Source organism: Phyllobates terribilis, unplaced genomic scaffold (assembly GCF_046119375.1).
Source record: "Phyllobates terribilis strain yellow unplaced genomic scaffold, ASM4611937v1 Scaffold_11__3_contigs__length_659146591, whole genome shotgun sequence".
Classification (NCBI taxonomy): domain Eukaryota; kingdom Metazoa; phylum Chordata; class Amphibia; order Anura; family Dendrobatidae; genus Phyllobates; species Phyllobates terribilis.
The window spans coordinates 562,702,062-562,718,340 of NW_027362771.1; the positions used below are offsets into that span (position 1 = coordinate 562,702,062).

Genomic DNA, 16,279 nt, shown 5'->3' on the forward strand with positions numbered 1-16,279 from the left:
ACCTTCCCTCATTGGGTCACAGGTAGATCAACACTGAAGCTTTTTGCTTCTTAGCAGTTTCTTTGTTGCATCATTTTCTTTTCTCATTTTACTAGTTTAATAAAGAGATAAAAAAATTCACAAAAATAAATGTCAATTCTGTCAGGTCCCCCGAGGTGAACACACTGGAAAGCTGCTACAGAAAAATATACTAGTGGCACAATAACGGGCATCAAAGCGGGCAGCGAAAGGTGTTATCAAAAAGGACGAATGACTGAACCTGGCCCAATTCTCTCATACTCTGCCGAGTGAGTGCAAATTGCAGTTTTCTTCACAATCTCAGCCCATTTGTAATATTTTTCCCATTTTACAGTACATGACATGGTAAAATGGCTAGTGTCATTGAAAGCTGCAATTTGTCCTGTAGAAATCAAGCCCTCATGCGGCTACATCTATAGAAAAATTTAAAAAGTTATGGCTTTTTGCACAAATGAAAGCACAAAAATGAAAAGTGAGCAGGGCCCACAGTTGTTCACATCATCACTCACATGCCTCGTGTTTACTTTCTAGTCGTGTTGCGTCAGAGATCACAGCACAGCCATTCCTCGTTAGTATAGTGGTGAGTATCCCCACCTGTCACGCGGGAGACTGGGGTTCGATTCCCCGACGGGGAGGTCTTTTACATTGTGACTCTGGAGCTCTGGAATCTGAAGCAGTACTTCAAATTGCATTGAAAATGTAATTAATCCGGCAATATATTCGTATTCAGGAGCTGTCGTTTCATTTTATTGTTTGATTGTCAATCGCTTCAGGGGCATCTGCCACCAACAATCACCACATGTGGGATAAATCCATCCCTCAAAAAAGAATGATTGCGCTCGCTCTCACATATTTCCAGTTTGTCCTGTAGGGGTGAGCCCCACACAGATGGCCGGTTAGCTCAGTTGGTTAGAGCGTGGTGCTAATAACGCCAAGGTCGCAGGTCCGATCCCCGTACTGGCCAAAAACAGCCCTTACCAGTCACCTTCCCTCATTGGGTCACAGGTAGATCAACGCTGAAGCTTTTTGCTTCTTAGCAGTTTCTTTGTTGCATCATTTTCTTTTCTCATTTTACTAGTTTAATAAAGAGATAAAAAAATTCACAAAAATAAATGTCAATTCTGTCAGGTCCCCCGAGGTGAACACACTGGAAAGCTGCTACAGAAAAATATACTAGTGGCACAATAACGGGCATCAAAGCAGGCAGCGAAAGGTGTTATCAAAAAGGACGAATGACTGAACCTGGCCCAATTCTCTCATACTCTGCCGAGTGAGTGCAAATTGCAGTTTTCTTCACAATCTCAGCCCATTTGTAATATTTTTCCCATTTTACAGTACATGACATGGTAAAATGGCTAGTGTCATTGAAAGCTGCAATTTGTCCTGTAGAAATCAAGCCCTCATGCGGCTACATCTATAGAAAAATTTAAAAAGTTATGGCTTTTTGCACAAATGAAAGCACAAAAATGAAAAGTGAGCAGGGCCCACAGTTGTTCACATCATCACTCACATGCCTCGTGTTTACTTTCTAGTCGTGTTGCGTCAGAGATCACAGCACAGCCATTCCTCGTTAGTATAGTGGTGAGTATCCCCACCTGTCACGCGGGAGACTGGGGTTCGATTCCCCGACGGGGAGGTCTTTTACATTGTGACTCTGGACTCTGGACTCTGGAGCTCTGGAATCTGAAGCAGTACTTCAAATTGCATTGAAAATGTAATTAATCCGGCAATATATTCGTATTCAGGAGCTGTCGTTTCATTTTATTGTTTGATTGTCAATCGCTTCAGGGGCATCTGCCACCAACAATCACCACATGTGGGATAAATCCATCCCTCAAAAAAGAATGATTGCGCTCGCTCTCACATATTTCCAGTTTGTCCTGTAGGGGTGAGCCCCACACAGATGGCCGGTTAGCTCAGTTGGTTAGAGCGTGGTGCTAATAACGCCAAGGTCGCGGGTCCGATCCCCGTACTGGCCAAAAACAGCCCTTACCAGTCACCTTCCCTCATTGGGTCACAGGTAGATCAACGCTGAAGCTTTTTGCTTCTTAGCAGTTTCTTTGTTGCATCATTTTCTTTTCTCATTTTACTAGTTTAATAAAGAGATAAAAAAATTCACAAAAATAAATGTCAATTCTGTCAGGTCCCCCGAGGTGAACACACTGGAAAGCTGCTACAGAAAAATATACTAGTGGCACAATAACGGGCATCAAAGCAGGCAGCGAAAGGTGTTATCAAAAAGGACGAATGACTGAACCTGGCCCAATTCTCTCATACTCTGCCGAGTGAGTGCAAATTGCAGTTTTCTTCACAATCTCAGCCCATTTGTAATATTTTTCCCATTTTACAGTACATGACATGGTAAAATGGCTAGTGTCATTGAAAGCTGCAATTTGTCCTGTAGAAATCAAGCCCTCATGCGGCTACATCTATAGAAAAATTTAAAAAGTTATGGCTTTTTGCACAAATGAAAGCACAAAAATGAAAAGTGAGCAGGGCCCACAGTTGTTCACATCATCACTCACATGCCTCGTGTTTACTTTCTAGTCGTGTTGCGTCAGAGATCACAGCACAGCCATTCCTCGTTAGTATAGTGGTGAGTATCCCCACCTGTCACGCGGGAGACTGGGGTTCGATTCCCCGACGGGGAGGTCTTTTACATTGTGACTCTGGACTCTGGACTCTGGAGCTCTGGAATCTGAAGCAGTACTTCAAATTGCATTGAAAATGTAATTAATCCGGCAATATATTCGTATTCAGGAGCTGTCGTTTCATTTTATTGTTTGATTGTCAATCGCTTCAGGGGCATCTGCCACCAACAATCACCACATGTGGGATAAATCCATCCCTCAAAAAAGAATGATTGCGCTCGCTCTCACATATTTCCAGTTTGTCCTGTAGGGGTGAGCCCCACACAGATGGCCGGTTAGCTCAGTTGGTTAGAGCGTGGTGCTAATAACGCCAAGGTCGCGGGTCCGATCCCCGTACTGGCCAAAAACAGCCCTTACCAGTCACCTTCCCTCATTGGGTCACAGGTAGATCAACGCTGAAGCTTTTTGCTTCTTAGCAGTTTCTTTGTTGCATCATTTTCTTTTCTCATTTTACTAGTTTAATAAAGAGATAAAAAAATTCACAAAAATAAATGTCAATTCTGTCAGGTCCCCCGAGGTGAACACACTGGAAAGCTGCTACAGAAAAATATACTAGTGGCACAATAACGGGCATCAAAGCAGGCAGCGAAAGGTGTTATCAAAAAGGACGAATGACTGAACCTGGCCCAATTCTCTCATACTCTGCCGAGTGAGTGCAAATTGCAGTTTTCTTCACAATCTCAGCCCATTTGTAATATTTTTCCCATTTTACAGTACATGACATGGTAAAATGGCTAGTGTCATTGAAAGCTGCAATTTGTCCTGTAGAAATCAAGCCCTCATGCGGCTACATCTATAGAAAAATTTAAAAAGTTATGGCTTTTTGCACAAATGAAAGCACAAAAATGAAAAGTGAGCAGGGCCCACAGTTGTTCACATCATCACTCACATGCCTCGTGTTTACTTTCTAGTCGTGTTGCGTCAGAGATCACAGCACAGCCATTCCTCGTTAGTATAGTGGTGAGTATCCCCACCTGTCACGCGGGAGACTGGGGTTCGATTCCCCGACGGGGAGGTCTTTTACATTGTGACTCTGGACTCTGGAATCTGAAGCAGTACTTCAAATTGCATTAAAAATGTAATTAATCCGGCAATATATTCGTATTCAGGAGCTGTCGTTTCATTTTATTGTTTGATTGTCAATCGCTTCAGGGGCATCTGCCACCAACAATCACCACATGTGGGATAAATCCATCCCTCAAAAAAGAATGATTGCGCTCGCTCTCACATATTTCCAGTTTGTCCTGTAGGGGTGAGCCCCACACAGATGGCCGGTTAGCTCAGTTGGTTAGAGCGTGGTGCTAATAACGCCAAGGTCGCGGGTCCGATCCCCGTACTGGCCAAAAACAGCCCTTACCAGTCACCTTCCCTCATTGGGTCACAGGTAGATCAACGCTGAAGCTTTTTGCTTCTTAGCAGTTTCTTTGTTGCATCATTTTCTTTTCTCATTTTACTAGTTTAATAAAGAGATAAAAAAATTCACAAAAATAAATGTCAATTCTGTCAGGTCCCCCGAGGTGAACACACTGGAAAGCTGCTACAGAAAAATATACTAGTGGCACAATAACGGGCATCAAAGCGGGCAGCGAAAGGTGTTATCAAAAAGGACGAATGACTGAACCTGGCCCAATTCTCTCATACTCTGCCGAGTGAGTGCAAATTGCAGTTTTCTTCACAATCTCAGCCCATTTGTAATATTTTTCCCATTTTACAGTACATGACATGGTAAAATGGCTAGTGTCATTGAAAGCTGCAATTTGTCCTGTAGAAATCAAGCCCTCATGCGGCTACATCTATAGAAAAATTTAAAAAGTTATGGCTTTTTGCACAAATGAAAGCACAAAAATGAAAAGTGAGCAGGGCCCACAGTTGTTCACATCATCACTCACATGCCTCGTGTTTACTTTCTAGTCGTGTTGCGTCAGAGATCACAGCACAGCCATTCCTCGTTAGTATAGTGGTGAGTATCCCCACCTGTCACGCGGGAGACTGGGGTTCGATTCCCCGACGGGGAGGTCTTTTACATTGTGACTCTGGACTCTGGAGCTCTGGAATCTGAAGCAGTACTTCAAATTGCATTGAAAATGTAATTAATCCGGCAATATATTCGTATTCAGGAGCTGTCGTTTCATTTTATTGTTTGATTGTCAATCGCTTCAGGGGCATCTGCCACCAACAATCACCACATGTGGGATAAATCCATCCCACAAAAAAGAATGATTGCGCTCGCTCTCACATATTTCCAGTTTGTCCTGTAGGGGTGAGCCCCACACAGATGGCCGGTTAGCTCAGTTGGTTAGAGCGTGGTGCTAATAACGCCAAGGTCGCGGGTCCGATCCCCGTACTGGCCAAAAACAGCCCTTACCAGTCACCTTCCCTCATTGGGTCACAGGTAGATCAACGCTGAAGCTTTTTGCTTCTTAGCAGTTTCTTTGTTGCATCATTTTCTTTTCTCATTTTACTAGTTTAATAAAGAGATAAAAAAATTCACAAAAATAAATGTCAATTCTGTCAGGTCCCCCGAGGTGAACACACTGGAAAGCTGCTACAGAAAAATATACTAGTGGCACAATAACGGGCATCAAAGCGGGCAGCGAAAGGTGTTATCAAAAAGGACGAATGACTGAACCTGGCCCAATTCTCTCATACTCTGCCGAGTGAGTGCAAATTGCAGTTTTCTTCACAATCTCAGCCCATTTGTAATATTTTTCCCATTTTACAGTACATGACATGGTAAAATGGCTAGTGTCATTGAAAGCTGCAATTTGTCCTGTAGAAATCAAGCCCTCATGCGGCTACATCTATAGAAAAATTTAAAAAGTTATGGCTTTTTGCACAAATGAAAGCACAAAAATGAAAAGTGAGCAGGGCCCACAGTTGTTCACATCATCACTCACATGCCTCGTGTTTACTTTCTAGTCGTGTTGCGTCAGAGATCACAGCACAGCCATTCCTCGTTAGTATAGTGGTGAGTATCCCCGCCTGTCACACGGGAGACTGGGGTTCGATTCCCCGACGGGGAGGTCTTTTACATTGTGACTCTGGACTCTGGACTCTGGAGCTCTGGAATCTGAAGCAGTACTTCAAATTGCATTGAAAATGTAATTAATCCGGCAATATATTCGTATTCAGGAGCTGTCGTTTCATTTTATTGTTTGATTGTCAATCGCTTCAGGGGCATCTGCCACCAACAATCACCACATGTGGGATAAATCCATCCCACAAAAAAGAATGATTGCGCTCGCTCTCACATATTTCCAGTTTGTCCTGTAGGGGTGAGCCCCACACAGATGGCCGGTTAGCTCAGTTGGTTAGAGCGTGGTGCTAATAACGCCAAGGTCGCGGGTCCGATCCCCGTACTGGCCAAAAACAGCCCTTACCAGTCACCTTCCCTCATTGGGTCACAGGTAGATCAACACTGAAGCTTTTTGCTTCTTAGCAGTTTCTTTGTTGCATCATTTTCTTTTCTCATTTTACTAGTTTAATAAAGAGATAAAAAAATTCACAAAAATAAATGTCAATTCTGTCAGGTCCCCCGAGGTGAACACACTGGAAAGCTGCTACAGAAAAATATACTAGTGGCACAATAACGGGCATCAAAGCGGGCAGCGAAAGGTGTTATCAAAAAGGACGAATGACTGAACCTGGCCCAATTCTCTCATACTCTGCCGAGTGAGTGCAAATTGCAGTTTTCTTCACAATCTCAGCCCATTTGTAATATTTTTCCCATTTTACAGTACACGACATGGTAAAATGGCTAGTGTCATTGAAAGCTGCAATTTGTCCTGTAGAAATCAAGCCCTCATGCGGCTACATCTATAGAAAAATTTAAAAAGTTATGGCTTTTTGCACAAATGAAAGCACAAAAATGAAAAGTGAGCAGGGCCCACAGTTGTTCACATCATCACTCACATGCCTCGTGTTTACTTTCTAGTCGTGTTGCGTCAGAGATCACAGCACAGCCATTCCTCGTTAGTATAGTGGTGAGTATCCCCACCTGTCACGCGGGAGACTGGGGTTCGATTCCCCGACGGGGAGGTCTTTTACATTGTGACTCTGGACTCTGGACTCTGGAGCTCTGGAATCTGAAGCAGTACTTCAAATTGCATTGAAAATGTAATTAATCCGGCAATATATTCGTATTCAGGAGCTGTCGTTTCATTTTATTGTTTGATTGTCAATCGCTTCAGGGGCATCTGCCACCAACAATCACCACATGTGGGATAAATCCATCCCTCAAAAAAGAATGATTGCGCTCGCTCTCACATATTTCCAGTTTGTCCTGTAGGGGTGAGCCCCACACAGATGGCCGGTTAGCTCAGTTGGTTAGAGCGTGGTGCTAATAACGCCAAGGTCGCGGGTCCGATCCCCGTACTGGCCAAAAACAGCCCTTACCAGTCACCTTCCCTCATTGGGTCACAGGTAGATCAACGCTGAAGCTTTTTGCTTCTTAGCAGTTTCTTTGTTGCATCATTTTCTTTTCTCATTTTACTAGTTTAATAAAGAGATAAAAAAATTCACAAAAATAAATGTCAATTCTGTCAGGTCCCCCGAGGTGAACACACTGGAAAGCTGCTACAGAAAAATATACTAGTGGCACAATAACGGGCATCAAAGCAGGCAGCGAAAGGTGTTATCAAAAAGGACGAATGACTGAACCTGGCCCAATTCTCTCATACTCTGCCGAGTGAGTGCAAATTGCAGTTTTCTTCACAATCTCAGCCCATTTGTAATATTTTTCCCATTTTACAGTACATGACATGGTAAAATGGCTAGTGTCATTGAAAGCTGCAATTTGTCCTGTAGAAATCAAGCCCTCATGCGGCTACATCTATAGAAAAATTTAAAAAGTTATGGCTTTTTGCACAAATGAAAGCACAAAAATGAAAAGTGAGCAGGGCCCACAGTTGTTCACATCATCACTCACATGCCTCGTGTTTACTTTCTAGTCGTGTTGCGTCAGAGATCACAGCACAGCCATTCCTCGTTAGTATAGTGGTGAGTATCCCCACCTGTCACGCGGGAGACTGGGGTTCGATTCCCCGACGGGGAGGTCTTTTACATTGTGACTCTGGACTCTGGAGCTCTGGAATCTGAAGCAGTACTTCAAATTGCATTGAAAATGTAATTAATCCGGCAATATATTCGTATTCAGGAGCTGTCGTTTCATTTTATTGTTTGATTGTCAATCGCTTCAGGGGCATCTGCCACCAACAATCACCACATGTGGGATAAATCCATCCCACAAAAAAGAATGATTGCGCTCGCTCTCACATATTTCCAGTTTGTCCTGTAGGGGTGAGCCCCACACAGATGGCCGGTTAGCTCAGTTGGTTAGAGCGTGGTGCTAATAACGCCAAGGTCGCGGGTCCGATCCCCGTACTGGCCAAAAACAGCCCTTACCAGTCACCTTCCCTCATTGGGTCACAGGTAGATCAACGCTGAAGCTTTTTGCTTCTTAGCAGTTTCTTTGTTGCATCATTTTCTTTTCTCATTTTACTAGTTTAATAAAGAGATAAAAAAATTCACAAAAATAAATGTCAATTCTGTCAGGTCCCCCGAGGTGAACACACTGGAAAGCTGCTACAGAAAAATATACTAGTGGCACAATAACGGGCATCAAAGCGGGCAGCGAAAGGTGTTATCAAAAAGGACGAATGACTGAACCTGGCCCAATTCTCTCATACTCTGCCGAGTGAGTGCAAATTGCAGTTTTCTTCACAATCTCAGCCCATTTGTAATATTTTTCCCATTTTACAGTACATGACATGGTAAAATGGCTAGTGTCATTGAAAGCTGCAATTTGTCCTGTAGAAATCAAGCCCTCATGCGGCTACATCTATAGAAAAATTTAAAAAGTTATGGCTTTTTGCACAAATGAAAGCACAAAAATGAAAAGTGAGCAGGGCCCACAGTTGTTCACATCATCACTCACATGCCTCGTGTTTACTTTCTAGTCGTGTTGCGTCAGAGATCACAGCACAGCCATTCCTCGTTAGTATAGTGGTGAGTATCCCCGCCTGTCACACGGGAGACTGGGGTTCGATTCCCCGACGGGGAGGTCTTTTACATTGTGACTCTGGACTCTGGACTCTGGAGCTCTGGAATCTGAAGCAGTACTTCAAATTGCATTGAAAATGTAATTAATCCGGCAATATATTCGTATTCAGGAGCTGTCGTTTCATTTTATTGTTTGATTGTCAATCGCTTCAGGGGCATCTGCCACCAACAATCACCACATGTGGGATAAATCCATCCCACAAAAAAGAATGATTGCGCTCGCTCTCACATATTTCCAGTTTGTCCTGTAGGGGTGAGCCCCACACAGATGGCCGGTTAGCTCAGTTGGTTAGAGCGTGGTGCTAATAACGCCAAGGTCGCGGGTCCGATCCCCGTACTGGCCAAAAACAGCCCTTACCAGTCACCTTCCCTCATTGGGTCACAGGTAGATCAACACTGAAGCTTTTTGCTTCTTAGCAGTTTCTTTGTTGCATCATTTTCTTTTCTCATTTTACTAGTTTAATAAAGAGATAAAAAAATTCACAAAAATAAATGTCAATTCTGTCAGGTCCCCCGAGGTGAACACACTGGAAAGCTGCTACAGAAAAATATACTAGTGGCACAATAACGGGCATCAAAGCGGGCAGCGAAAGGTGTTATCAAAAAGGACGAATGACTGAACCTGGCCCAATTCTCTCATACTCTGCCGAGTGAGTGCAAATTGCAGTTTTCTTCACAATCTCAGCCCATTTGTAATATTTTTCCCATTTTACAGTACACGACATGGTAAAATGGCTAGTGTCATTGAAAGCTGCAATTTGTCCTGTAGAAATCAAGCCCTCATGCGGCTACATCTATAGAAAAATTTAAAAAGTTATGGCTTTTTGCACAAATGAAAGCACAAAAATGAAAAGTGAGCAGGGCCCACAGTTGTTCACATCATCACTCACATGCCTCGTGTTTACTTTCTAGTCGTGTTGCGTCAGAGATCACAGCACAGCCATTCCTCGTTAGTATAGTGGTGAGTATCCCCACCTGTCACGCGGGAGACTGGGGTTCGATTCCCCGACGGGGAGGTCTTTTACATTGTGACTCTGGACTCTGGACTCTGGAGCTCTGGAATCTGAAGCAGTACTTCAAATTGCATTGAAAATGTAATTAATCCGGCAATATATTCGTATTCAGGAGCTGTCGTTTTATTTTATTGTTTGATTGTCAATCGCTTCAGGGGCATCTGCCACCAACAATCACCACATGTGGGATAAATCCATCCCTCAAAAAAGAATGATTGCGCTCGCTCTCACATATTTCCAGTTTGTCCTGTAGGGGTGAGCCCCACACAGATGGCCGGTTAGCTCAGTTGGTTAGAGCGTGGTGCTAATAACGCCAAGGTCGCGGGTCCGATCCCCGTACTGGCCAAAAACAGCCCTTACCAGTCACCTTCCCTCATTGGGTCACAGGTAGATCAACGCTGAAGCTTTTTGCTTCTTAGCAGTTTCTTTGTTGCATCATTTTCTTTTCTCATTTTACTAGTTTAATAAAGAGATAAAAAAATTCACAAAAATAAATGTCAATTCTGTCAGGTCCCCCGAGGTGAACACACTGGAAAGCTGCTACAGAAAAATATACTAGTGGCACAATAACGGGCATCAAAGCGGGCAGCGAAAGGTGTTATCAAAAAGGACGAATGACTGAACCTGGCCCAATTCTCTCATACTCTGCCGAGTGAGTGCAAATTGCAGTTTTCTTCACAATCTCAGCCCATTTGTAATATTTTTCCCATTTTACAGTACATGACATGGTAAAATGGCTAGTGTCATTGAAAGCTGCAATTTGTCCTGTAGAAATCAAGCCCTCATGCGGCTACATCTATAGAAAAATTTAAAAAGTTATGGCTTTTTGCACAAATGAAAGCACAAAAATGAAAAGTGAGCAGGGCCCACAGTTGTTCACATCATCACTCACATGCCTCGTGTTTACTTTCTAGTCGTGTTGCGTCAGAGATCACAGCACAGCCATTCCTCGTTAGTATAGTGGTGAGTATCCCCACCTGTCACGCGGGAGACTGGGGTTCGATTCCCCGACGGGGAGGTCTTTTACATTGTGACTCTGGACTCTGGAATCTGAAGCAGTACTTCAAATTGCATTGAAAATGTAATTAATCCGGCAATATATTCGTATTCAGGAGCTGTCGTTTCATTTTATTGTTTGATTGTCAATCGCTTCAGGGGCATCTGCCACCAACAATCACCACATGTGGGATAAATCCATCCCTCAAAAAAGAATGATTGCGCTCGCTCTCACATATTTCCAGTTTGTCCTGTAGGGGTGAGCCCCACACAGATGGCCGGTTAGCTCAGTTGGTTAGAGCGTGGTGCTAATAACGCCAAGGTCGCGGGTCCGATCCCCGTACTGGCCAAAAACAGCCCTTACCAGTCACCTTCCCTCATTGGGTCACAGGTAGATCAACGCTGAAGCTTTTTGCTTCTTAGCAGTTTCTTTGTTGCATCATTTTCTTTTCTCATTTTACTAGTTTAATAAAGAGATAAAAAAATTCACAAAAATAAATGTCAATTCTGTCAGGTCCCCCGAGGTGAACACACTGGAAAGCTGCTACAGAAAAATATACTAGTGGCACAATAACGGGCATCAAAGCGGGCAGCGAAAGGTGTTATCAAAAAGGACGAATGACTGAACCTGGCCCAATTCTCTCATACTCTGCCGAGTGAGTGCAAATTGCAGTTTTCTTCACAATCTCAGCCCATTTGTAATATTTTTCCCATTTTACAGTACATGACATGGTAAAATGGCTAGTGTCATTGAAAGCTGCAATTTGTCCTGTAGAAATCAAGCCCTCATGCGGCTACATCTATAGAAAAATTTAAAAAGTTATGGCTTTTTGCACAAATGAAAGCACAAAAATGAAAAGTGAGCAGGGCCCACAGTTGTTCACATCATCACTCACATGCCTCGTGTTTACTTTCTAGTCGTGTTGCGTCAGAGATCACAGCACAGCCATTCCTCGTTAGTATAGTGGTGAGTATCCCCGCCTGTCACGCGGGAGACTGGGGTTCGATTCCCCGACGGGGAGGTCTTTTACATTGTGACTCTGGACTCTGGACTCTGGAGCTCTGGAATCTGAAGCAGTACTTCAAATTGCATTGAAAATGTAATTAATCCGGCAATATATTCGTATTCAGGAGCTGTCGTTTCATTTTATTGTTTGATTGTCAATCGCTTCAGGGGCATCTGCCACCAACAATCACCACATGTGGGATAAATCCATCCCACAAAAAAGAATGATTGCGCTCGCTCTCACATATTTCCAGTTTGTCCTGTAGGGGTGAGCCCCACACAGATGGCCGGTTAGCTCAGTTGGTTAGAGCGTGGTGCTAATAACGTCAAGGTCGCGGGTCCGATCCCCGTACTGGCCAAAAACAGCCCTTACCAGTCACCTTCCCTCATTGGGTCACAGGTAGATCAACGCTGAAGCTTTTTGCTTCTTAGCAGTTTCTTTGTTGCATCATTTTCTTTTCTCATTTTACTAGTTTAATAAAGAGATAAAAAAATTCACAAAAATAAATGTCAATTCTGTCAGGTCCCCCGAGGTGAACACACTGGAAAGCTGCTACAGAAAAATATACTAGTGGCACAATAACGGGCATCAAAGCGGGCAGCGAAAGGTGTTATCAAAAAGGACGAATGACTGAACCTGGCCCAATTCTCTCATACTCTGCCGAGTGAGTGCAAATTGCAGTTTTCTTCACAATCTCAGCCCATTTGTAATATTTTTCCCATTTTACAGTACATGACATGGTAAAATGGCTAGTGTCATTGAAAGCTGCAATTTGTCCTGTAGAAATCAAGCCCTCATGCGGCTACATCTATAGAAAAAATTAAAAAGTTATGGCTTTTTGCACAAATGAAAGCACAAAAATGAAAAGTGAGCAGGGCCCACAGTTGTTCACATCATCACTCACATGCCTCGTGTTTACTTTCTAGTCGTGTTGCGTCAGAGATCACAGCACAGCCATTCCTCGTTAGTATAGTGGTGAGTATCCCCACCTGTCACGCGGGAGACTGGGGTTCGATTCCCCGACGGGGAGGTCTTTTACATTGTGACTCTGGACTCTGGACTCTGGAGCTCTGGAATCTGAAGCAGTACTTCAAATTGCATTGAAAATGTAATTAATCCGGCAATATATTCGTATTCAGGAGCTGTCGTTTCATTTTATTGTTTGATTGTCAATCGCTTCAGGGGCATCTGCCACCAACAATCACCACATGTGGGATAAATCCATCCCACAAAAAAGAATGATTGCGCTCGCTCTCACATATTTCCAGTTTGTCCTGTAGGGGTGAGCCCCACACAGATGGCCGGTTAGCTCAGTTGGTTAGAGCATGGTGCTAATAACGCCAAGGTCGCGGGTCCGATCCCCGTACTGGCCAAAAACAGCCCTTACCAGTCACCTTCCCTCATTGGGTCACAGGTAGATCAACGCTGAAGCTTTTTGCTTCTTAGCAGTTTCTTTGTTGCATCATTTTCTTTTCTCATTTTACTAGTTTAATAAAGAGATAAAAAAATTCACAAAAATAAATGTCAATTCTGTCAGGTCCCCCGAGGTGAACACACTGGAAAGCTGCTACAGAAAAATATACTAGTGGCACAATAACGGGCATCAAAGCGGGCAGCGAAAGGTGTTATCAAAAAGGACGAATGACTGAACCTGGCCCAATTCTCTCATACTCTGCCGAGTGAGTGCAAATTGCAGTTTTCTTCACAATCTCAGCCCATTTGTAATATTTTTCCCATTTTACAGTACATGACATGGTAAAATGGCTAGTGTCATTGAAAGCTGCAATTTGTCCTGTAGAAATCAAGCCCTCATGCGGCTACATCTATAGAAAAAATTAAAAAGTTATGGCTTTTTGCACAAATGAAAGCACAAAAATGAAAAGTGAGCAGGGCCCACAGTTGTTCACATCATCACTCACATGCCTCGTGTTTACTTTCTAGTCGTGTTGCGTCAGAGATCACAGCACAGCCATTCCTCGTTAGTGTAGTGGTGAGTATCCCCACCTGTCACGCAGGAGACTGGGGTTCGATTCCCCGACGGGGAGGTCTTTTACATTGTGACTCTGGACTCTGGACTCTGGAGCTCTGGAATCTGAAGCAGTACTTCAAATTGCATTGAAAATGTAATTAATCCGGCAATATATTCGTATTCAGGAGCTGTCGTTTCATTTTATTGTTTGATTGTCAATCGCTTCAGGGGCATCTGCCACCAACAATCACCACATGTGGGATAAATCCATCCCTCAAAAAAGAATGATTGCGCTCGCTCTCACATATTTCCAGTTTGTCCTGTAGGGGTGAGCCCCACACAGATGGCCGGTTAGCTCAGTTGGTTAGAGCGTGGTGCTAATAACGCCAAGGTCGCGGGTCCGATCCCCGTACTGGCCAAAAACAGCCCTTACCAGTCACCTTCCCTCATTGGGTCACAGGTAGATCAACGCTGAAGCTTTTTGCTTCTTAGCAGTTTCTTTGTTGCATCATTTTCTTTTCTCATTTTACTAGTTTAATAAAGAGATAAAAAAATTCACAAAAATAAATGTCAATTCTGTCAGGTCCCCCGAGGTGAACACACTGGAAAGCTGCTACAGAAAAATATACTAGTGGCACAATAACGGGCATCAAAGCGGGCAGCGAAAGGTGTTATCAAAAAGGACGAATGACTGAACCTGGCCCAATTCTCTCATACTCTGCCGAGTGAGTGCAAATTGCAGTTTTCTTCACAATCTCAGCCCATTTGTAATATTTTTCCCATTTTACAGTACATGACATGGTAAAATGGCTAGTGTCATTGAAAGCTGCAATTTGTCCTGTAGAAATCAAGCCCTCATGCGGCTACATCTATAGAAAAAATTAAAAAGTTATGGCTTTTTGCACAAATGAAAGCACAAAAATGAAAAGTGAGCAGGGCCCACAGTTGTTCACATCATCACTCACATGCCTCGTGTTTACTTTCTAGTCGTGTTGCGTCAGAGATCACAGCACAGCCATTCCTCGTTAGTATAGTGGTGAGTATCCCCGCCTGTCACGCGGGAGACTGGGGTTCGATTCCCCGACGGGGAGGTCTTTTACATTGTGACTCTGGACTCTGGAGCTCTGGAATCTGAAGCAGTACTTCAAATTGCATTGAAAATGTAATTAATCCGGCAATATATTCGTATTCAGGAGCTGTCGTTTCATTTTATTGTTTGATTGTCAATCGCTTCAGGGGCATCTGCCACCAACAATCACCACATGTGGGATAAATCCATCCCTCAAAAAAGAATGATTGCGCTCGCTCTCACATATTTCCAGTTTGTCCTGTAGGGGTGAGCCCCACACAGATGGCCGGTTAGCTCAGTTGGTTAGAGCGTGGTGCTAATAACGCCAAGGTCGCGGGTCCGATCCCCGTACTGGCCAAAAACAGCCCTTACCAGTCACCTTCCCTCATTGGGTCACAGGTAGATCAACACTGAAGCTTTTTGCTTCTTAGCAGTTTCTTTGTTGCATCATTTTCTTTTCTCATTTTACTAGTTTAATAAAGAGATAAAAAAATTCACAAAAATAAATGTCAATTCTGTCAGGTCCCCCGAGGTGAACACACTGGAAAGCTGCTACAGAAAAATATACTAGTGGCACAATAACGGGCATCAAAGCGGGCAGCGAAAGGTGTTATCAAAAAGGACGAATGACTGAACCTGGCCCAATTCTCTCATACTCTGCCGAGTGAGTGCAAATTGCAGTTTTCTTCACAATCTCAGCCCATTTGTAATATTTTTCCCATTTTACAGTACATGACATGGTAAAATGGCTAGTGTCATTGAAAGCTGCAATTTGTCCTGTAGAAATCAAGCCCTCATGCGGCTACATCTATAGAAAAATTTAAAAAGTTATGGCTTTTTGCACAAATGAAAGCACAAAAATGAAAAGTGAGCAGGGCCCACAGTTGTTCACATCATCACTCACATGCCTCGTGTTTACTTTCTAGTCGTGTTGCGTCAGAGATCACAGCACAGCCATTCCTCGTTAGTATAGTGGTGAGTATCCCCACCTGTCACGCGGGAGACTGGGGTTCGATTCCCCGACGGGGAGGTCTTTTACATTGTGACTCTGGACTCTGGACTCTGGAGCTCTGGAATCTGAAGCAGTACTTCAAATTGCATTGAAAATGTAATTAATCCGGCAATATATTCGTATTCAGGAGCTGTCGTTTCATTTTATTGTTTGATTGTCAATCGCTTCAGGGGCATCTGCCACCAACAATCACCACATGTGGGATAAATCCATCCCTCAAAAAAGAATGATTGCGCTCGCTCTCACATATTTCCAGTTTGTCCTGTAGGGGTGAGCCCCACACAGATGGCCGGTTAGCTCAGTTGGTTAGAGCGTGGTGCTAATAACGCCAAGGTCGCGGGTCCGATCCCCGTACTGGCCAAAAACAGCCCTTACCAGTCACCTTCCCTCATTGGGTCACAGGTAGATCAACGCTGAAGCTTTTTGCTTCTTAGCAGTTTCTTTGTTGCATCATTTTCTTTTCTCATTTTACTAGTTTAATAAA

At 43.6% G+C, this 16,279-nt stretch overlaps 18 non-coding genes across 18 annotated transcripts; all 18 read left to right on the top strand.

The window, feature by feature from the left end:
- The first annotated feature begins 908 nt into the window (after nt 1-908).
- On the top strand, nt 909-982 carry TRNAI-AAU (transfer RNA isoleucine (anticodon AAU)). Its single transcript has one exon. It is a non-coding gene; the product is annotated as a tRNA-Ile (tRNA).
- A 941-nt stretch (nt 983-1,923) lies between these two features.
- TRNAI-AAU (transfer RNA isoleucine (anticodon AAU)) lies at nt 1,924-1,997 on the top strand. The gene has a single exon. It is a non-coding gene; the product is annotated as a tRNA-Ile (tRNA).
- A 941-nt stretch (nt 1,998-2,938) lies between these two features.
- TRNAI-AAU (transfer RNA isoleucine (anticodon AAU)) lies at nt 2,939-3,012 on the top strand. Its single transcript has one exon. It is a non-coding gene; the product is annotated as a tRNA-Ile (tRNA).
- Nucleotides 3,013-3,938: 926 nt separating this feature from the next.
- Nucleotides 3,939-4,012, top strand: TRNAI-AAU (transfer RNA isoleucine (anticodon AAU)). The gene has a single exon. It is a non-coding gene; the product is annotated as a tRNA-Ile (tRNA).
- Nucleotides 4,013-4,946: 934 nt separating this feature from the next.
- TRNAI-AAU (transfer RNA isoleucine (anticodon AAU)) lies at nt 4,947-5,020 on the top strand. Its single transcript has one exon. It is a non-coding gene; the product is annotated as a tRNA-Ile (tRNA).
- Nucleotides 5,021-5,961: 941 nt separating this feature from the next.
- On the top strand, nt 5,962-6,035 carry TRNAI-AAU (transfer RNA isoleucine (anticodon AAU)). The gene has a single exon. It is a non-coding gene; the product is annotated as a tRNA-Ile (tRNA).
- A 941-nt stretch (nt 6,036-6,976) lies between these two features.
- On the top strand, nt 6,977-7,050 carry TRNAI-AAU (transfer RNA isoleucine (anticodon AAU)). Its single transcript has one exon. It is a non-coding gene; the product is annotated as a tRNA-Ile (tRNA).
- Nucleotides 7,051-7,984: 934 nt separating this feature from the next.
- TRNAI-AAU (transfer RNA isoleucine (anticodon AAU)) lies at nt 7,985-8,058 on the top strand. Its single transcript has one exon. It is a non-coding gene; the product is annotated as a tRNA-Ile (tRNA).
- Nucleotides 8,059-8,999: 941 nt separating this feature from the next.
- Nucleotides 9,000-9,073, top strand: TRNAI-AAU (transfer RNA isoleucine (anticodon AAU)). The gene has a single exon. It is a non-coding gene; the product is annotated as a tRNA-Ile (tRNA).
- A 941-nt stretch (nt 9,074-10,014) lies between these two features.
- TRNAI-AAU (transfer RNA isoleucine (anticodon AAU)) lies at nt 10,015-10,088 on the top strand. Its single transcript has one exon. It is a non-coding gene; the product is annotated as a tRNA-Ile (tRNA).
- Nucleotides 10,089-11,014: 926 nt separating this feature from the next.
- On the top strand, nt 11,015-11,088 carry TRNAI-AAU (transfer RNA isoleucine (anticodon AAU)). Its single transcript has one exon. It is a non-coding gene; the product is annotated as a tRNA-Ile (tRNA).
- Nucleotides 11,089-11,688: 600 nt separating this feature from the next.
- Nucleotides 11,689-11,760, top strand: TRNAD-GUC (transfer RNA aspartic acid (anticodon GUC)). The gene has a single exon. It is a non-coding gene; the product is annotated as a tRNA-Asp (tRNA).
- Nucleotides 11,761-12,029: 269 nt separating this feature from the next.
- TRNAI-AAU (transfer RNA isoleucine (anticodon AAU)) lies at nt 12,030-12,103 on the top strand. Its single transcript has one exon. It is a non-coding gene; the product is annotated as a tRNA-Ile (tRNA).
- A 941-nt stretch (nt 12,104-13,044) lies between these two features.
- Nucleotides 13,045-13,118, top strand: TRNAI-AAU (transfer RNA isoleucine (anticodon AAU)). The gene has a single exon. It is a non-coding gene; the product is annotated as a tRNA-Ile (tRNA).
- A 941-nt stretch (nt 13,119-14,059) lies between these two features.
- TRNAI-AAU (transfer RNA isoleucine (anticodon AAU)) lies at nt 14,060-14,133 on the top strand. The gene has a single exon. It is a non-coding gene; the product is annotated as a tRNA-Ile (tRNA).
- A 600-nt stretch (nt 14,134-14,733) lies between these two features.
- TRNAD-GUC (transfer RNA aspartic acid (anticodon GUC)) lies at nt 14,734-14,805 on the top strand. Its single transcript has one exon. It is a non-coding gene; the product is annotated as a tRNA-Asp (tRNA).
- A 262-nt stretch (nt 14,806-15,067) lies between these two features.
- TRNAI-AAU (transfer RNA isoleucine (anticodon AAU)) lies at nt 15,068-15,141 on the top strand. Its single transcript has one exon. It is a non-coding gene; the product is annotated as a tRNA-Ile (tRNA).
- Nucleotides 15,142-16,082: 941 nt separating this feature from the next.
- TRNAI-AAU (transfer RNA isoleucine (anticodon AAU)) lies at nt 16,083-16,156 on the top strand. Its single transcript has one exon. It is a non-coding gene; the product is annotated as a tRNA-Ile (tRNA).
- Nucleotides 16,157-16,279: the final 123 nt, after the last annotated feature.